This window comes from Talpa occidentalis, unplaced genomic scaffold, assembly GCF_014898055.3.
Source record: "Talpa occidentalis isolate TD23 unplaced genomic scaffold, MPIMG_talOcc4v2.1 talOcc4.10, whole genome shotgun sequence".
In the NCBI taxonomy this organism is placed as follows: Eukaryota; Metazoa; Chordata; class Mammalia; order Eulipotyphla; family Talpidae; genus Talpa; species Talpa occidentalis.
Genome location: NW_023600993.1, coordinates 17,361,180 through 17,378,545, shown reverse-complemented (window position 1 = coordinate 17,378,545; position 17,366 = coordinate 17,361,180). Strand labels below are relative to the sequence as shown.

Sequence of the window (17,366 nt, the reverse complement as noted above, 5' to 3'; positions counted from 1 at the left end):
AACCTTCATTGTATGAGGAGTGTGCACTACTAGTTTTTCTTTTTCTTTCAAACTTTGTATTATAAAAGACCACATGCAAGTGTCGAACAGACCTTACATTCATGTACCCTTCTGTCTTTGAGGCTGCTGTAACAATTAACCATAGATTGGGTAGCTTATTAACAACAGAAATTTGTTTTTCACAGTTCTGGAGTCCAAGATCCCAAGGCAGCAAATGTGGAGTTCCGGTGAGAAAGCCCTTCCAGGTTCCCAGCCAGGATCTCACTGGGTAGTCATTGTGTCTTCAGGGGTGGAAGAGGCTGGGGAGGTTTGTGGGGTCTCTCCTAACAAAAAGCACTGATCCCATTCGTGAGTGTGCCATCCACATAACCTAAGCACCTCCCAAAGACCTCATCTTTTAATACCTCACGTTCAGCTTTAGGATTTTAACCATGGACATTAAGACCAGAACACCCTTCATTCACCTTCAACTAAGATTATTACCAATTCACTACTGACAATGTTTCCATTCTACCCTCGCATATTAACCCTCATTAACCCCCCACAGCAATTACTTACATCCCAGAGACATACTGAAAAAAATGACATTATTCCTTATCGCTAAAGAAAAATTACTGCCCATATTAAACACATGCAAGAATTATCCCCTCTCTTACACATATATACGCAAATGAATAATTCTGTAACATCATCAAATATTCCATCAATTCAAACAGATTCTTTACTGAAACATTGGGAAAAAAGAAAGTTATCTTACACTAACATAAGAGTTATAGAAAAACTCTTGATAAACTTTATAAACTCCAAATATTTTATGAGAATATAGTCAATACGAGATTATATTTTTAAATCACATACGATTCATTAAAATTAATATCTAAGAAGTTTCTTTGAATGATTTAAACATTACATACTTTTTGCCCTTATTCTAACACTAGATAAATCAAGTTTTAGGGCCTCCCTGGTGGCAGAAGGGGTTAAGCACTGCACTATGAAGCAATCCACAGCCTCTGCAGCACAAGTTCGAACCTGGCTGGCCAAAGAGGAACCCACATGGCGAAGCAGACCTCTCCTGTCTCGCCCGCTGCTCCCCTCAGCAATGTATTTCAGTCAGTCTGCCTGTTCTGTTCCCCACACTGTCTATGGTGAATCCTCTCACCCCGTGCATCTCTGGCCTGTACCCCAGCTTTTGTATGCATAAATAAATAAATCTAAAAAAAAAATCAAATTTTAACCAAATTTAGCATCTGATTTTTTTTCCCCTACCAGAAATTGGAACTGGAATAAATTCTGGCTGTACATGAATTTTAAAAACTTGTTAAAAATGGGTTTATCCCTAACACATCTCAAACTAGGAAAAGGCCTACAATGTAGAATCTCTCTCATCTGTGTTCTTATGACTTCAAAGATAGTGCAAAAATACCAAAGGCATTAATTCTCAAACCTTTAGAGTGCAACAGAATCACCATTAAGGCCTGTTAAAACTGACTGCTGGCACAGTGTTAACTGTTTCAGTGGGTGTGGGGTAGGTTCTGATAATTTGCATTTTGAAATAATTCCGAAGTGACAATTCTGTAGTGGAGACTACACCTTGAGAAACACTGGCCTTAGTTTCATCTACAAAGTAAGTTCTCATTTTTCTAGAAAGAAAAAAAAAGCTACTGGCTTTCTTGGGAACACTTTGGTCATCACCTATTAATCTGCACTCAGGATTGGATGTAGGAGAAGTGGTATTAACTTTTCTTTGGGTAAGAGTCTTTTTTTTTAAGATTTATTTATTTATGCATAAAAGAATGGGGGTACAGACCAGAGGTGTGTGTGGGGGTGAAGGGGGGGAGAGGATTCACCAGCAACAGAGGAGGGAACAGAACAGGCAGACTGACTGAAATACACTGCTGAGGGGAGCAGAGGGCAAGACAGGAGAGGTCTGCTTCCCCATGTGGGTTTCTCTCTGGCCGGCTGGGGATTGAACTCGTGCTGCAGAGGCTGCGGATTGCTTCACAGTATGGTGTTAACCCCTTGTGCCACCAGGGAGGCCCTGGATAAGAGTCTTAATGACAAAAATCAGTCTTTTCTAGCTATCCTGAACAGTCTGAGAATTTATCTGTGGAATCACTTTGCCTCTACCATTCATTTGATAAAGTATGAACTTCAGTCTTCTCCAAATTCCGCCTATTCTGATACTTAGGTGACTACCACACAGTTCCAACACTCATTCAGACCAGAGCCTTTTCTTCATAAATTAATCTAGCTTATTACCAAATTAATCCAGTGTTACATTTTTTAAAAATCATGGCTTTTAGAAATAATTATGTAATATATGTCTACTATAAAAAATTGAGCCTATTAATTTCATATACTCCACTTTTGACAACATACTGAATGTGCTTTTTAACTTCACCTTAACTTTTAAACCATTTTTTGTTGGCAGATAAAAATAGAAGTTTTATCCTGAAAAAGGATAAGACTATATTTCACACTGCAAAACACAAGATACTAAATACAGTACTACTGTAAAGAATGAAAAGAAAACTTTTTTTATTTTTAAAATTTAATTAAATTAACTTATTTATTTATATTTATTTTATATCATTGTTCATTTTTTTAAAAATTGATTTATTTATTTATACAAGAACTGGGGTATAGGCCAGATACGCAGGAGGGTGAGAGGATTCACCAGAGACAGAGCGGGGAACAGAACAGGCAGACTAATGAAGTACACTGCTTAGGGGAGCAGCGGGCGCGATAGGAGAGGTCTGTTGCGCCTCTTCTCGCTGGCCAGCTGGGATTGAACCAGTGCTACAGAGGCTGTGGACAGCTCCACAGTGCTGCACTCAATTGCCTGTGCCACCAGGGGAAGTCCTAATGTTCATTTTTAAACAATGTTTGCTCCCCACCCCCAGGTGTAGTTCCCACAGAATTTCCTTCACCAATGCATCCGTGCACCATCACCACCAAACCCTGTGCTCCTCCCTCCCTCCCCCTGATCCTTCTCCCTCCTCCTCCCCTGCAGGATGTCTCTGATTTATAATTATCTGTTTTTGTTTTGTTGTGTTTTGTATTGTTATTATTTTTGCCCCTGATGTCCTATTTAATTCTCCTATATTCCTCCTATAAGTGAAAGCATCCAATATTTTTTTTCCTTCTGACTTATTTCACTAAACATAATTCCGTCTAGCTCCATCCATATTCTGTGAATGGCATGAGTTTATGAAAAGAAAGTTTTATTTACAATTTAGATAAAGTGAATTCAAACTTGGTAGTATATTATCTCTTAAAAGGCACCATAAATTTACCAGTTATCAACATGAGTGTTTTAGGTGTGTGTGCTTTACTTATACAAAATATCATAATCTGGTGAGAGAATTAAGCAAAGAAAATTGTTCCCAATGGACAATAGTTAATACATTATTAGATTAAAAGGTAAAAGCCTGTGTCATTACAATGAACACACTTATTTCGTTACAATGAACACACTTACATCGTTACAATGAACATTTACCCACTGTCAACTATACATGCATGAGAGAACAGGGATGAGAATTCACCAAATGCAAAGTAATAAAACAAAATTTCTCAGATGTTCCAAACTGATACTATTTGTTACTTTCATTCACTCTAATATAGTCATTGATGAAATTAAAACAGCAGAGAGGAAAAGGGCTGGGTTCAAGTTCTGGTCTCCTCTATTGCCAGTTAAAAAGCTTTGAGAACAAGTGCTCAAATCTCAAAACCTGACTCCCAGCTGCAAAATGTAGACAATTTCCCCAATTTCCAGGATTATTCTGAAGAGTAAATTAAAATTATATCGAAAATATCTGTGTTACAAAGAAAATTAATATTTTGCTTCATTAACAATCTATTTTTGAAAATCTGGTTTATAATTACTTCGTCATTAAAAATTATTCAAACAATTTTGTACTTTAAGATCACTAAGGGATTTAATATATTTCTAATGTTATTGCTAACGGAATTTTCAGAAACAGTTTTCCATTCACAATTAACATTAGAAAATAAAATATAAGCAATTTAAGAAAAAGAGATAATAGATCTTCATAAAGTATTTAGCTTTACTGATGCTGGATCACAATTGTATTTTTTAACATGAAGACATATCATGATAAATATAAGTAGATGTATACTTACTAGTACACATACCTAAATATGGATACAGAGGTATACCTAAAACATAACTGGATATAAGTACATATACCTAAATATGAAATTTTCAAAAATTTCTTCTCTATACAAAAATAATTCTTCAATAAATTTTAATGTGAACCTTCGTAATACAGGTTTCCTATACATACACGTTTCCTATACAATATCTCCCCCATAAAAATGAATGTTTCCAAGTTAATGTGTAGTCTGTTTGGAAGATCAACTTCAGTTTTCCACTTGATGCTATCCATAGAAAATCAGTCATCCCTATGCACCCATGAGCAATTGACTCCTCAAGCTTGGGTAAGGCAAGTCATTTAAACAAGTCATAGTCAATTAGATAGGCCCCCACACCTCAGTCAAAGGTTATTCACTAAAGACTAAACAAAAGAGAAAGTGGGGGTGTAGTATGTGCCCCTATGGTCAACCCAAGTGGGTAATTGCAGACTCACCTAACCCCCTATGAGAATTCTGAGTATGAACAAAAGAGGCAGCAACATGAATAGAAAAACACAGAAGAGGCAAACAGAAAAGTTGAGTTCCTAGTACTTGTTCTTTTATTCAAAAAATATTACTGAGCATAAGCAGTAGGTTATTTGCAAAGCAGTATGTTAGGGCAATTATGACAAATGGATAGAAAGAGGGTGCTGGTGACACTGAAAGAAGGCACCATTTCTGAGTGAATAAGACAACTAGGTTATCAAGGGCTGCTGTTAGTTAGCAGGCTTCCCAAGTAATTCTCAACCTCAACACTTGTCAACTGCCAACTACACATGGCAAAAAAAAGAGTGAAAATGTGAATAAAAAGGGATCAAGAGATTGTGTGCCTGTGTCTAGTCCCATTCATAATCCCTCAAAACTTCCTGTTTAAAGTAAAACCAATGTGATCTTGATTCATATCAACTCTCCACTGTAGGATTAAGGGGGACTAGAGTATATGTACAATATTTTTATTTCCCAAAGAGTATTAGCTGTATCACCATTAACAAATTGTCCTTAGGAGTTAAATTATAAATACCTTAAAGGGCTACCAATGAGAGGGCTCGTGAAAACACTTCCCAATACTGTTTAAGGAACTTAATCACAGGGATTGCCCTTGACAAAACTTTAAAATAGGTTATGGTAGAGCATTTATCTTTAGTACCAATGGATAATTGGTACTGCTACAAAACCTACCCTACTGCATTGTGTTCTCTTCTCTATTACAACCTCCTAAGAAAAGGATTTGGTATCAGTAATTTGGTAATAAGGTAACAACATGGCAACATGTCAAACATGTTTCTCTCCCAGGCTTACTGGCACTCCTGGTCTTCCAATAGGTGAATAAAAGGTATCACTGACAATTGATTTTAAGCATCAGTGAATGAATGGTGATAGAGTATTGAAAAGAGAAAGGTAAAGCATTTCCTGAAATCACATCTTAACTACTGAAAGGAGTATGTCAGTTCAGTACCCCAAAATTAAAGCAGATACAAATATTTTTAAAAATACTTATTTAAAATCATTTACAATATAAAATAAGTTATATAAAAAATAAGTAGAAAGTAAGTTAAAATAAGTTACGCTTAGGAGGAGTATTGAGGAGACTCAATTCCTTACCTCTAAAAACTTACACAACTCACGATCTAATAAGTAATTCTAACAACGTGAAAAACTGACAAGTATATTTAATGACTTACCACTACAAGATCAAAAAAGGTCACAAAACAAGTGTGAGTATCTGCTTAAATTACAGGTAAGTCATCTATCTATTATTGCCATGTCCAATACTGTACTGCTATGTTTCAACAGCATATTTATGCAAAATATATTGCTCAATTCTACCACAAATCAACAGTTTATTCAAAATTTGTTTCAGATATCACTTAACAATAATGATCATTTGAGTACTGTCTATAATTTAGCATAATTAAACAATTGCTCAATGTTTTGAAAACTAAGAAGTATACATTAAATTTAATTCAACAAATGCTTTGATGTACCTACAACATGTTCTAAGTATGTATATATTAAAATAAAGCTAAAGTGACAGCTAAACAGACAGGCCTACTGTAAGTGCATGTTTATCAACACTTAAAACTCCTCCAAAGAACTCCTCTTGGATCTGGAATGTTTCCACTCTCGTTCTCATCTGCAAGATCACAGCTAAAATAAAATTTGAGTAAGCTCTCTACTTTCATATATTCAGGGATTTATCAAACCTTTAAAAAAGCGTATTAACTTATAATGAAGGACTGCTAAAAGTTTACTGTATCTTAAAACAACAGAAATTGCTTCTTCTTCCTAAATTAAATATATATCTTAACTTTCTGGATTCAAACATGCCACTGTTCTAATTAAGCTAGAAATCTTAAGCAACTTGAGAAATTAATATATTATTTCTCATATATATAACATGACTGTGTTTAAATGTGCATTTTAATGCATGTTTATTTGGAAAATTGCAAAATGCAGCTATTCTTTTCTCAGAGGTGAAAAGTGCTTCATATAATTTGCTAACCTTTCCTATCACATATCAACTATTTTGTTATCTTAATTCGAAATGATAACATCTGACTGAAAAATGTCTGAATATTCACTTAGTTTAACTAACTCAGTAGGTTCCGAACACTAAAAGCTGAGAATCCCACCTAGAAAAACAGAAAAGTCTGTGCATATACTTTATGCAACACGATTTAGAAATTAGACCCTTTTTGTCCTGCCTACTCTCAATAGTTGAAAATTAGTCATTAAAGATTAATGACATCCTCAAAAATAGTGCTTTGAATGGTATCTTTGCAGGTTTTTTTTAAGACATTTATTTATTTATTTATTTATTTATTTATTTATTTATTTATTTATTTATACAAGCACTGGGTACAGTCAGAAGCGCAGGAGGGTGAGAGAATTCACCAGACAGAGCAGAAAGCAGAGCAGGCAGACTGAAGAAATACACTGCTGAGGGGAGCAGCGGGCGGCAGGAGAGGTCTGCACGCCATGTGGGACCCTCGCCCGGCGGCTGGGGATCAAACCGGCGCTGCAGAGGCTGCGGGCAGCTTCGCAACCCAGCGCTCAACTGCTGAGCCACCGGGGAGGTCCATCTTTGCAGTTTTGATCAAAACTATAGAAGCCTGAATGGCCAGCACATAGTAGGCATTCACTAAGCATTTGGTAAATGGAGCTAATTAAACTCTAAGACCTAGACTATATTTTATAACATAATCAGAATTAATTATAGATCCTTAATTTATTATATATCATTTATATTAACTTTTCATTATTATATTTTTTTAAAAGCAAAGGAGGAAACAATTCTGTAATAAATAATTTCTTAGAGAAACAGCTATGCTGATCACAGGAAAAATAAGCAGTTCTCACTTAGGTGATGTGGATAGTCTGAGGTTTACATAGTAAACACATACTACATACTTTATAGATACAAATGTTGACCTTTGAAGTTTGCAGGGAATCATAGCTATGTGAAACCACACTATCAATTATCAAATGACATTCTTATTATCAGCACATCTAGCTTCTGGCAGTAGCCAATTTTTGAAAATGTAAGTCAGCATGGATTTAAAAGGTTACTGTGTGAATATAATAGTTCTACTTGTTGCTGTGAAATAATGAACACTGTGACATATTTTTTAGTTTTGTATTTAATACAGCTTATTAAAAAACTAATTTTATTCTTCCTCTGTATTACTATTCTTCTAGTGTACAGCTGCCAACCATAGTTAAATCTGATTAGGCCCCATGTTGAGTTATCAATCTGATAATGCCAGACATTATTAGGAACACATACATGACATGGTCACAATGTCTACTATCAATACATGTACAGCAAAGCCTTTATTTTTTTCAGAATGCTGCAACTGTTTAAATTAGCTCAGTTTTATTTTGTCTTAAAAATGCAAAAAAAAAAAAAAAAGCCCTATCTCTACCTTGGGTACAATAAAAATTATTGTTAAAATTATATACTATGTATTAATATATATTATGTACTAAGATAAATTATTTCTTTTTTTAATCAATACTTTTTATATAAGGAAGTAATCTCAATCACAATCAAGATCAGAAATAAAAACAAAAAGTACTTAAAATGAAAAATAGTATCCCCAGATAGTATCTTCAAATAGCTTCCTATTTCATTTTTATCCAAAATTTATTAAAGTTCTCAAAACACAACCTACATTCTCTACTTGCGATTTTTATGGATTCACTCCATTAAAGCTTAACTGTAGGCAACCAAAAGGAAAAGCAACATGATCATTTGAACACACAAGGTCTGTGTCATGATCCCACTATAAGGCAAGCTTCACACATTGCATTTTAGAAGGCAGAAAGCGTCATGAAATGCATTAATATTTTTAAAACTTTCTGCCTTTTATTCTTTCAGAGGTCAGGAAATATTCAGAGAAGGTAAATGAAAGAGTTCTCTGCAAATAGAAATTAACTTCTCCTGGGCCTCCCCTGGTGGCACAGCAGTTGAGTGTTGGGCTGCGAAGCTGCCCACAGCCTCTGCAGCGCTGGTTGGAAGCTGCCCGCAGCCTCTGCAGCACTGGTTTGATCCCCGGCCGCCAGGCGGGGGTCCCACATGGTGCGCAGACCTCTCCTGCAGCCCGCTGCTCCCCTCAGTGGTGTACTTCTTCGGTCTGCTTGCTCTGCTCTCCCCTCTGACTCTGGTGAATTCTCTCACCCTCCCGCACTTCTGACTGTACCCAGTACTTGTATAGATAGATAAATAAATCTTTAAAAAAGAAAAAAGAAATTAACTTCTCCTTAGCTTATATATTAAATTTTTTCATTTAAATATTATGTTTACCTTACTCAAGAGCAGTACATTTTCTAGTACTCAGTGTTAAAAGATCTGTTTCTTAAAATGAAACAAATTCAAAAGCAAAAATTAGAATAAATTAAGTACCATTTATAGAACTACAATTCTAAGACCTAAAGTGTAATCTGCTGTCTTTATCTTAGGGAAAAGAGGTAGGAGGAAGGTAACTTATTGAAGTCACCGTCTGCAGCAAAGGAGTAATTTAAAATCATGGAGCGTTCTAAAAACCAAGCCATGCACATACCAGCTCGCTTACAGTCTTACTTTCATTGGCATCACTAGGAAGGATAAAAAAGGATAGAAACTGTTAAATTAAAATAAGCTTATCTCTACTTTTCTCCCCTCACACCATATCTTACCAATCTATAAAACCCTCAGTATCTTGCAGTAAGTCCCTTAAGTGACATCCTCTCTGATGTTATCTGTGAAGATCAGATGGGATGGAGGTAAACATTATTATGAATGGAAAGAAGCTCAAACTCACACTTGAATGAAACTAGATCTGCCAGACAATATATTCTGCTTCAAATATCGCTTCGTCTTCCAGAAACTGACAAAAAGGACTGGAAGTTCCCTGGCTCCTATGCCTAGAATAATCCCTTTTTCTTTCCCAACAAACCCCCTAGTCTTGTGATTGTGGTTTACTTTCTTCAATTTTTTTTTTTTTTTAGTTTTTGGATTTTAAAAAAAAAAATTAAGTATCTCTACCTATCAAACTGCCAACAATAAGGTTACTGAATATTCTATGGCAATAGAAAATTTCATTCATTACAAACTCAATGTCCACACAGCACTCAAAATATCCTTTTTCAAAAGTAAATCTCTTGGGACTTCTCCACTTAAAACACTTCAAAGGCTTCCCATTGCTCTTAGAAAAAGAACAAAATCTTTAACATGACCAAAAGACTGACTTAGCTAGCCAGCTTCATCTTGAGTTGTCACTCTAGTCCAGACAACTCAGGATTCCAATCACACGTCATCTAATTTCAGTCCTTAGAAAAAGCCACTTGTAATCAGGGAAATGCAAATCAAAACTACAATGAGATACCATCTTACACCAGTGAGAATGGCACATATTAAAAAAACTAGCTACAACAAATGTTGGCGAGGATGTGGAGAAAAAGGAACTCTCCTGCACTGCTGGTGGGAGTGCAAAATGGTCCAACCACTATGGAAAGCTGTGTGGAGATTCCTCAACCTGCTAAAGATGGAGCTTCCATATGACCCAGCAATTCCACTCCTAGGTATTTACCCAAAGGATAGAGAATCATTAATACAACAGGGCATCTGCACCCCTATGTTTATAGCTGCACTATTTATAATAGCTAAGCTATGGAAACAACCCAAATGCCCAAAAACAGATGATTGGATCAAGAAGATGTGGTACATATACACAATGGACTATTACTCAGCAATCAAAAAAGATAAACTCATGCCATTGGCAGCAACATGGATGGAGCTGGAAGGGCTCATGCTCAGCAAAATAAGACAGAAAGAAAAAGAAAAATACCGGATGGAATGTAGAAAACCTAAATAAGGGACCAGGAGAAAGACTAAGTATAATAAAGTAAAAATCAAAATCAACAAGCTACTATAAACCAGAGACACGCTGGGGGGGGGGGTGTAGGAGGGAGTAGGGTCAAAATAAGGGGGGTGGGAATTATATGGGGAATATAACCAAGATGAAAATGCATACATTGTGCAAAAATGAAAAATGATGTAAAAAATATATAAAATTAAATTGAAAAAAAGGCCACCTTTTATTCACCTCAAGGCCTCCACACAAGTGCTGCCCAGCCGCAGACACTTCCTTCCCCTAATTTCTCTATTCAATTTAGATGTTTTTTGCAAAGATAATTTCTTTCTTGCTGGCCTTCCTCCACATGCACACAACATGTGTGACATACTTTCAAAGCAGCCTAAATTTCTCTTTCATAGCCTTTCTCACAATGGTAATTAAACAGAGTAGTTGTTGCCCCTCAGCCTTTTTGCCTAAATAGTGGCATCAACAAGAGGGTCTCGCTGCTGAGCACAGTACTTTGCACACAGTAGACTCTCAGTTGTTTTCTAGTGGTGATATTGAGTATATGTCACTCACATGGTTATTTTGAGGAATTAACAAAATAACCCATATAAGAAAACCAGGTTCTGATCAACACTGAATATGAGCTAATTGCTATTATTAATTTTTATGTGAGTGAACACACCAGGGTGATTAGGCAATATTAAAACTGCTCAGAAAGTGGACATTTTTAAACACAGCTTTATTCCATTTACTCATTTCCACAGACTTATTGAAAAGAGATGAGTTATGAAAAACATTTTAAAGAAGAATATTCAATGCATCATTATTTCCAAAAGAATTTTAGTGATGAAAGATAAATTATGGAACATAAAAATGAACTATGTGGACAATGAAAGTCATTTTCTTATGAACTAAGGCATTTCTTCAATAATAAGTTCTCACAACTTAAAAGGCAAGTAATACACTAATTGCTTTACATTCACACACTGCTATTAATTTGCAATTAAAGATCAGAAATCAGCACCACATGTAAGAGAATAAAATACAGCAGCATAGCAATTCATTGCTACTGGGCTTTCAAAAAAATAACTTTTTAAAATCAACTGCTCTGCCTGCATTTTTACCTTCCTTCTTTCAACAACAGTGCTTTTCCCCCATTGTGTACAAATTGTCCCATTTCTGCACAAAAGTGATTTAATCACTAGGGGTTCAAGTCTGTTAATATGGGAATCATTTTTGAACAGCAGTACCATGTCAACATCAAATAAAAATAATCCTGTAAAAAGAATGATTCATAATTTCACAATTTTAGGAGTTCATTACTTATTCATGAAGCCTTAAAATACTTTGTTTTTTATAATATAAAGTTACTTTTTCATTTTAACATAAGTTATTTTTAAAGTGTAAGTCACTTCAATGGTTAATTTTATGTATCCACTTGACTAGGACACAGATGGTGTCCAAACATTTGGTCAAATATTAGTCTGGATGTGTGATAGTGTTTCTGGAGGAGACTAACATTTGCATCATACACTGGGTAGAGCACACAGCCCTCCCTAATGTGAGTGGAACTCACACCACCAGTTCTCACATCTGAACAGAATGAAAAGGGTGGCCCTTCCTGGACTAAGAGGGAACTCTTCCTGCCTGACTGCCCAAACTCAGACTTCAATCATTTCCTGCCTCCAACTCAAATTGAAACATCAACTCTTCTTAGTGAGCCAGTCAGCCACTAGACTGAACCCTATGTCATCAGCTTTCCTGGTCCTCAAGCCTCTGGACTCAGACTGCAACTACACTGAATCTCAAGCTTCCCAAATACAGAACTTGGGACTTCTCAGCCTCTGTAATCACATGAGCCGATGTCCAATAATGCATATTCGTAGGGGGGTGTGTGTGTGTGTGTGTGCACGCTCGCACATGCACACGTGTTCTGTTGACTTTGTCTGAAGAACCCTAACAAAATACACTATCCCATATGCCTACTTCAAAACTCTCACCCTTGACACACATATCCCAACACTCAGCATCTTTTGAAAGTCCATTACGATACAAGTTCCAGAAACTCAAGGTACATCTTTTTCTTCATTTTTACTATCATCTTCATTTTTGTGTAACCAAAGTGTGATAAGCACAAGGAAAAGAGAAATAAGTAAGATTAAAGTTTGTTCTCTCCAAGATGCTCACAAACTACAGAAAATATAAGTAGATCCAATCAGGGAAAAGCCTGTTAACAAATGAGGTATTAGGTTTAGTTGTGAGGAATTTTCACAAATGTTAGGCAATTATGGTTCTTAATCTAGGACTAGTAATTGAAAACTCTATTTGCTTAAGAAAAGCAATTATATACCTAGGAGAACTATTCATTGAGTTCCTGAAACCATTAGTAAACATCATAACTAGTAACAAATGTGCACACAAATGAGACTGGTCAAGGAACTTTCTGTCACAGGATCTGGAAGTATCAGAAAGCAGTAATGATATATTCACTCACACCATTTCCTTTCATTTCATTCACCAAGGCACAGAGATGGAGTGCTCAGAGACAAATAATGGGTAGGCACTTGTATCAGTCTAACTTCTCGGCATATATATATATTCTACAGTTCTGAGGGCCAGAATACCTGAACCACATAGAATCTTAGCTAGATGGATAGCAGAATGACTATTAGAAAAGTGGGCTAAGGCTCAGTCCCAGCAGTTTGCAAACCTGTGAGGTTCCCATGACTTCCAAGTCTTGTTTCTAAGTTTCTCCCTGAGGTGCTCAGTAACCCAAGCCCATGGGACTCTTAAAGGAAGGAGTGCATGAATAGCAAGACAAGTTCAGCCAAGCCCTGTCTAGTCAAATCTGCCATCCTGTACATGCCCTGTATCCAGAGGCAATCCTTCCACAGGAGCAGAGGATTTCTGACCCTCACCCTGTGGGCAACCCTCCTCCTTTATGCCAGGAGGAGTCAACTAGACATAAGGGCAAAATCATCCACTTGAGAAGTGGCAAGCAGGAAAGGAGTCTTGACCCAAGAAGAGTCAAGGATCCAAAAGTAGGGACCTCTCTGATCCACTGCCGCTGGACAGCAGCCAGACAATAAATGCATGAGCCACTTTAAAGCCTCCGCCTGAACAAGTTATTTCTGGACACCCCAGTTACACAGAAGAGGCTCCAAATCAAGACTCTGAAGGAATTCCTAGTTCCTAGTGTTATTGGGCCCCTTTTTTCTAGATTCTTGATTCTCTTGGGGCTGCTAGAACTAGAGAAAACATTCTATTCACTTATAAATAGGGAGAATTTCCCCTTTCACTTTCTACTAGGCACTTTACTACATTAAGCTGCACATCATTTTGCTTCCGCTCTGATTTCTCTCTAGACTGCTTTTATTTCCATAGGCTTTGTGCTCTCTGCCCACAAAGAGCTGAAGTGTGCTGCACAGTATTTTGGTGGCTGCTGCTCCTGCTCATATATGAACTTAAAGCTGCTTTTTGGGGCCCCAGAATACATGGCATTCTCTTAACTAGACCTTTACATGATACTAAAGCATTTTCCTGTTTCTCCTCTGCTTCCCATCTAGTCTTGAAATCATCCCCACCTGGAAGGTGAGACCCAATCTGGGCAAGACGCACACCTTCCAATCAACCAACATTGTCCAGTGAGTGCTGTCTACCTTTTTCTGCTTCAGTGTGCGCCAACAGCAACACAGACCCTAAGACCTTTGGTCTTTACCTTTTAACTCTACATGCTAGCTACAAGTAGATTTCAAACATTACTGATCTAAAACAAGCTTCCTATATGAAAAGGCCAAACTCAGCTTCTTTATCAACACCTCCACTACATGAACTCCTGGGTGAACAGCTTCTGGGGCAGAGAGACACTTTTCAATAGAACTAAAATTATTTGCCGCCCGCAGTGATAGGCATTCCATTCTTTCCAGGTCCAACCATGAACGCCTCACATCACTCTGCCTTTTATCGTCAATGTTTCTATCCATTCGTTCCTTCTCCTTAGCAGGGAAACAGTCTCAAGTTTCTTCAGGTCCATAAACAAAATTCCTCTTGCAAACTTGAGCCCCTAATTTCTGGTTCTGTCCTTCTCATTACAGCCTGTATCTACAAAGACAAGGGTATATATTTGCCACTTTCTCACACTGCACTCACTCCTGAACTTAATATAATGGCACTCTACTCTGCAACACTCAACCAATGCCATTCCTGCTGATAAACAAAAGACCTGTCTCTGAAATGGAGTGGACTCTTTATAATCTTTATCGAACATGGCATCTCTCTGCTACATTTTACAGGGCTGAAAAATTTCTTCTTACTGAAAATTCATTTTTCTGGTTTCCATGATAGTGCCCTAGTCTGGGATAACTACCCATTCAATCATGAGCTACATAAAACAAACAACTGCCAGTACACTCCCTATTAACCAAGGAACAAAACAAAGATGTTAACTCAACTATCCTCTCGTTTGATTTCCTGGGAATATGCAAAGTCCAGGACTGATTAGCAAATGTGCAGCCCATTCATTCATTTCCTTTCAGGATTCTGGATTTTATATATGGATCATACCAAAGCAGTAACCTAGCTCCATGTATCATGGTATCTCACAGAACTCTTCTTACCAAACAAGGCTTCGGCATTACGGCCTTAACTTTAGGATCAAGCAGTCCTATTCATAAACCCATCACTATATGAAATATAGGGAAGTTACTGAAGAAATCATTCCCAATATCTATAAGAAAGACTCTTTTTGAGGCTCCCACAGGGGACTTTATTTAAAAATTAAGTCCTAAGGAAAAAGTTTCATGTGATATTCTCCCATTCCCAATTCACTTTGCCCCATCTACTTTTTTGCCAAAAGAAATTCAGTCATATTCATGGTCCAGACATAAATGAGGAACCAAAAGATGTGAGCATCCAGAGTTTTCATTTTTTTCTTGGTTTGGACATTTATTCTGATTTGCATTTCCCCTCTGCAGAGATTAGGAACAAAGATTAAACTTCCTAGGCTTGTGTTCTAGCTCTGCTTCCCAGAATGTTCAAGTATGGCAAGTTATAAAACTCCTCTAAGTATTTTCTCAAGTGCAAAACACAGACAACAGTAGTAGCTACATATGGTTGGTGCAGGATTAGAAGATCATGTACCTACCTCATAAATAAGCACTTGATGTTAACTATTATTTTAATTATAATTATTATTATTATTATTATTAGGTACCACAAATATTCTGTAGAATGAAATAAAGTACAAATAAATGTAGTATGGGTCACCCAATCTAGAAACATGTTTAAAAAAAATAAGAGGAAGCACAGGCCCATCTATTCTAAGGTACTATGGATTTACATTGTTTTTCCAAATTTTTACACTAATAAAAAGGATGAAGAACACATGACTTTGGTTGTGTGTTTATTTTAATAAATTTTTACCCTGAGTCTAAGAATTAAACTACCTATGAACCAAGCTAAATAGTAATAGCATGAAGTCAAGTCTTTTATGTTCCCTTTTAGTCTTTAACAAAATCAAAATGATTGAAATGGTTTTTTGATAAAACAATTATGTTTCTTTGAAAATTAAGAACTACATTTCAACCACCCTTTCTTTTTAGCATATACCTTGCAGATCATCACAACGCTTAAATGAAATGAGCAGAGCTACCTTTTGAATAATTCCCTGTCCAATGATCACATGCTTGCACAGTTCCGTCCACCTCTCTCCCTCCCTCCCTCACCTTCCCCCACCTCCCTCCATGGAAGCAGTGATTTAAGGAGGCAACTGGATGTGGGAATGGGCATAGTGCCTTGTTTATTTTTTGGAGATGACTTTTCAGTTGCTCTTACTTATTCAAGAAATTTTATAGGGATACTAGTTGTTAACAATCAAGTCCCAAGTTCTATACATTTTCCATAATCTAAAGTGACTTTTTCTCTCTGCAGTTTTCATTTAAAAGAAATAATTTCAGATGACATGATTGGTCCTGTACAAAATCTAAAAGAATCAACAAAAACCTCCAGAAACAAATAAGCAATTATAGCAAGGTTACAGGATAAAAGTTTAATATACAAAAGTTAATTGCTTTCCTATATACCAGTAATAAACAAGTGAAATTTGAAATGAAAAGTATAGTAACATTTATAACAGTGGCCCCCCCAGATTAAATACTTATATATAAATCTAACAAAATATGCACAAGCACTAGATGAGAAAAACTGAAAATAACCAAAAAACTAAACAAATGGAGAAATAAGTTCATGTTCATGGACAAGGAGATTAACAGATCAACAGATCATACCTAAAGTCAGTTGACACGCAGAGGTTGAAGTTGTTTTCTACTTTTTTCTCTGTTTTCTACTATCTCCACTTATCACCACTAACTCCACTTTTATCAAAATTATTTCCAACATCATTACTCATCCTCTGGCATATTCTACTCTAAACTGCTGGTGACATCTCTCCTTTCATACTACTAAAAACAACTGCTAGTCACCACTAAAGCTCCCCTTCTGAGGCATCTACTATTTTGCCCCTTGTGTTTCCAATATAATGTAAGTACTCAATCTTTTCAGTATGTTCAATTATAGGCTCTAATCTTGCCCAAGCAGTTGCCATGCATTGCTGCTAACATTTCAACCCCATTCCTGTGTTAGGCTTAGCCTCTATTATTAGCATAATTAATTCATACTTTATAGAGCAATCACATGGTTTTATATATATATATATATATATATATATATATATACTCTGTCATTTCAACTTTTCTTTATAAAATCCATTTCTAACATGCATTTCTCCTAGGAAGAGGATCTTTTTTAATGTCAGTGGGTGAACAGATGAAAGAAGTAGATCTAAATGAAGTAAAGGAGAAATACAGA

The 17,366-nt window shown here is 36.4% G+C and overlaps 1 protein-coding gene and 1 pseudogene across 2 annotated transcripts in view; both read right to left on the bottom strand.

Annotated features, from left to right (window-relative positions):
• Nucleotides 1-15,136, bottom strand: part of LOC119237557 (polypeptide N-acetylgalactosaminyltransferase 11-like) — a 141,436-nt pseudogene extending 126,300 nt beyond the window's left edge.
• Nucleotides 1-17,366, bottom strand: part of UBE2E2 (ubiquitin conjugating enzyme E2 E2) — a 296,676-nt gene that overhangs the window by 233,260 nt on the left and 46,050 nt on the right. The gene's annotated exons all lie outside the window — the stretch shown is intronic.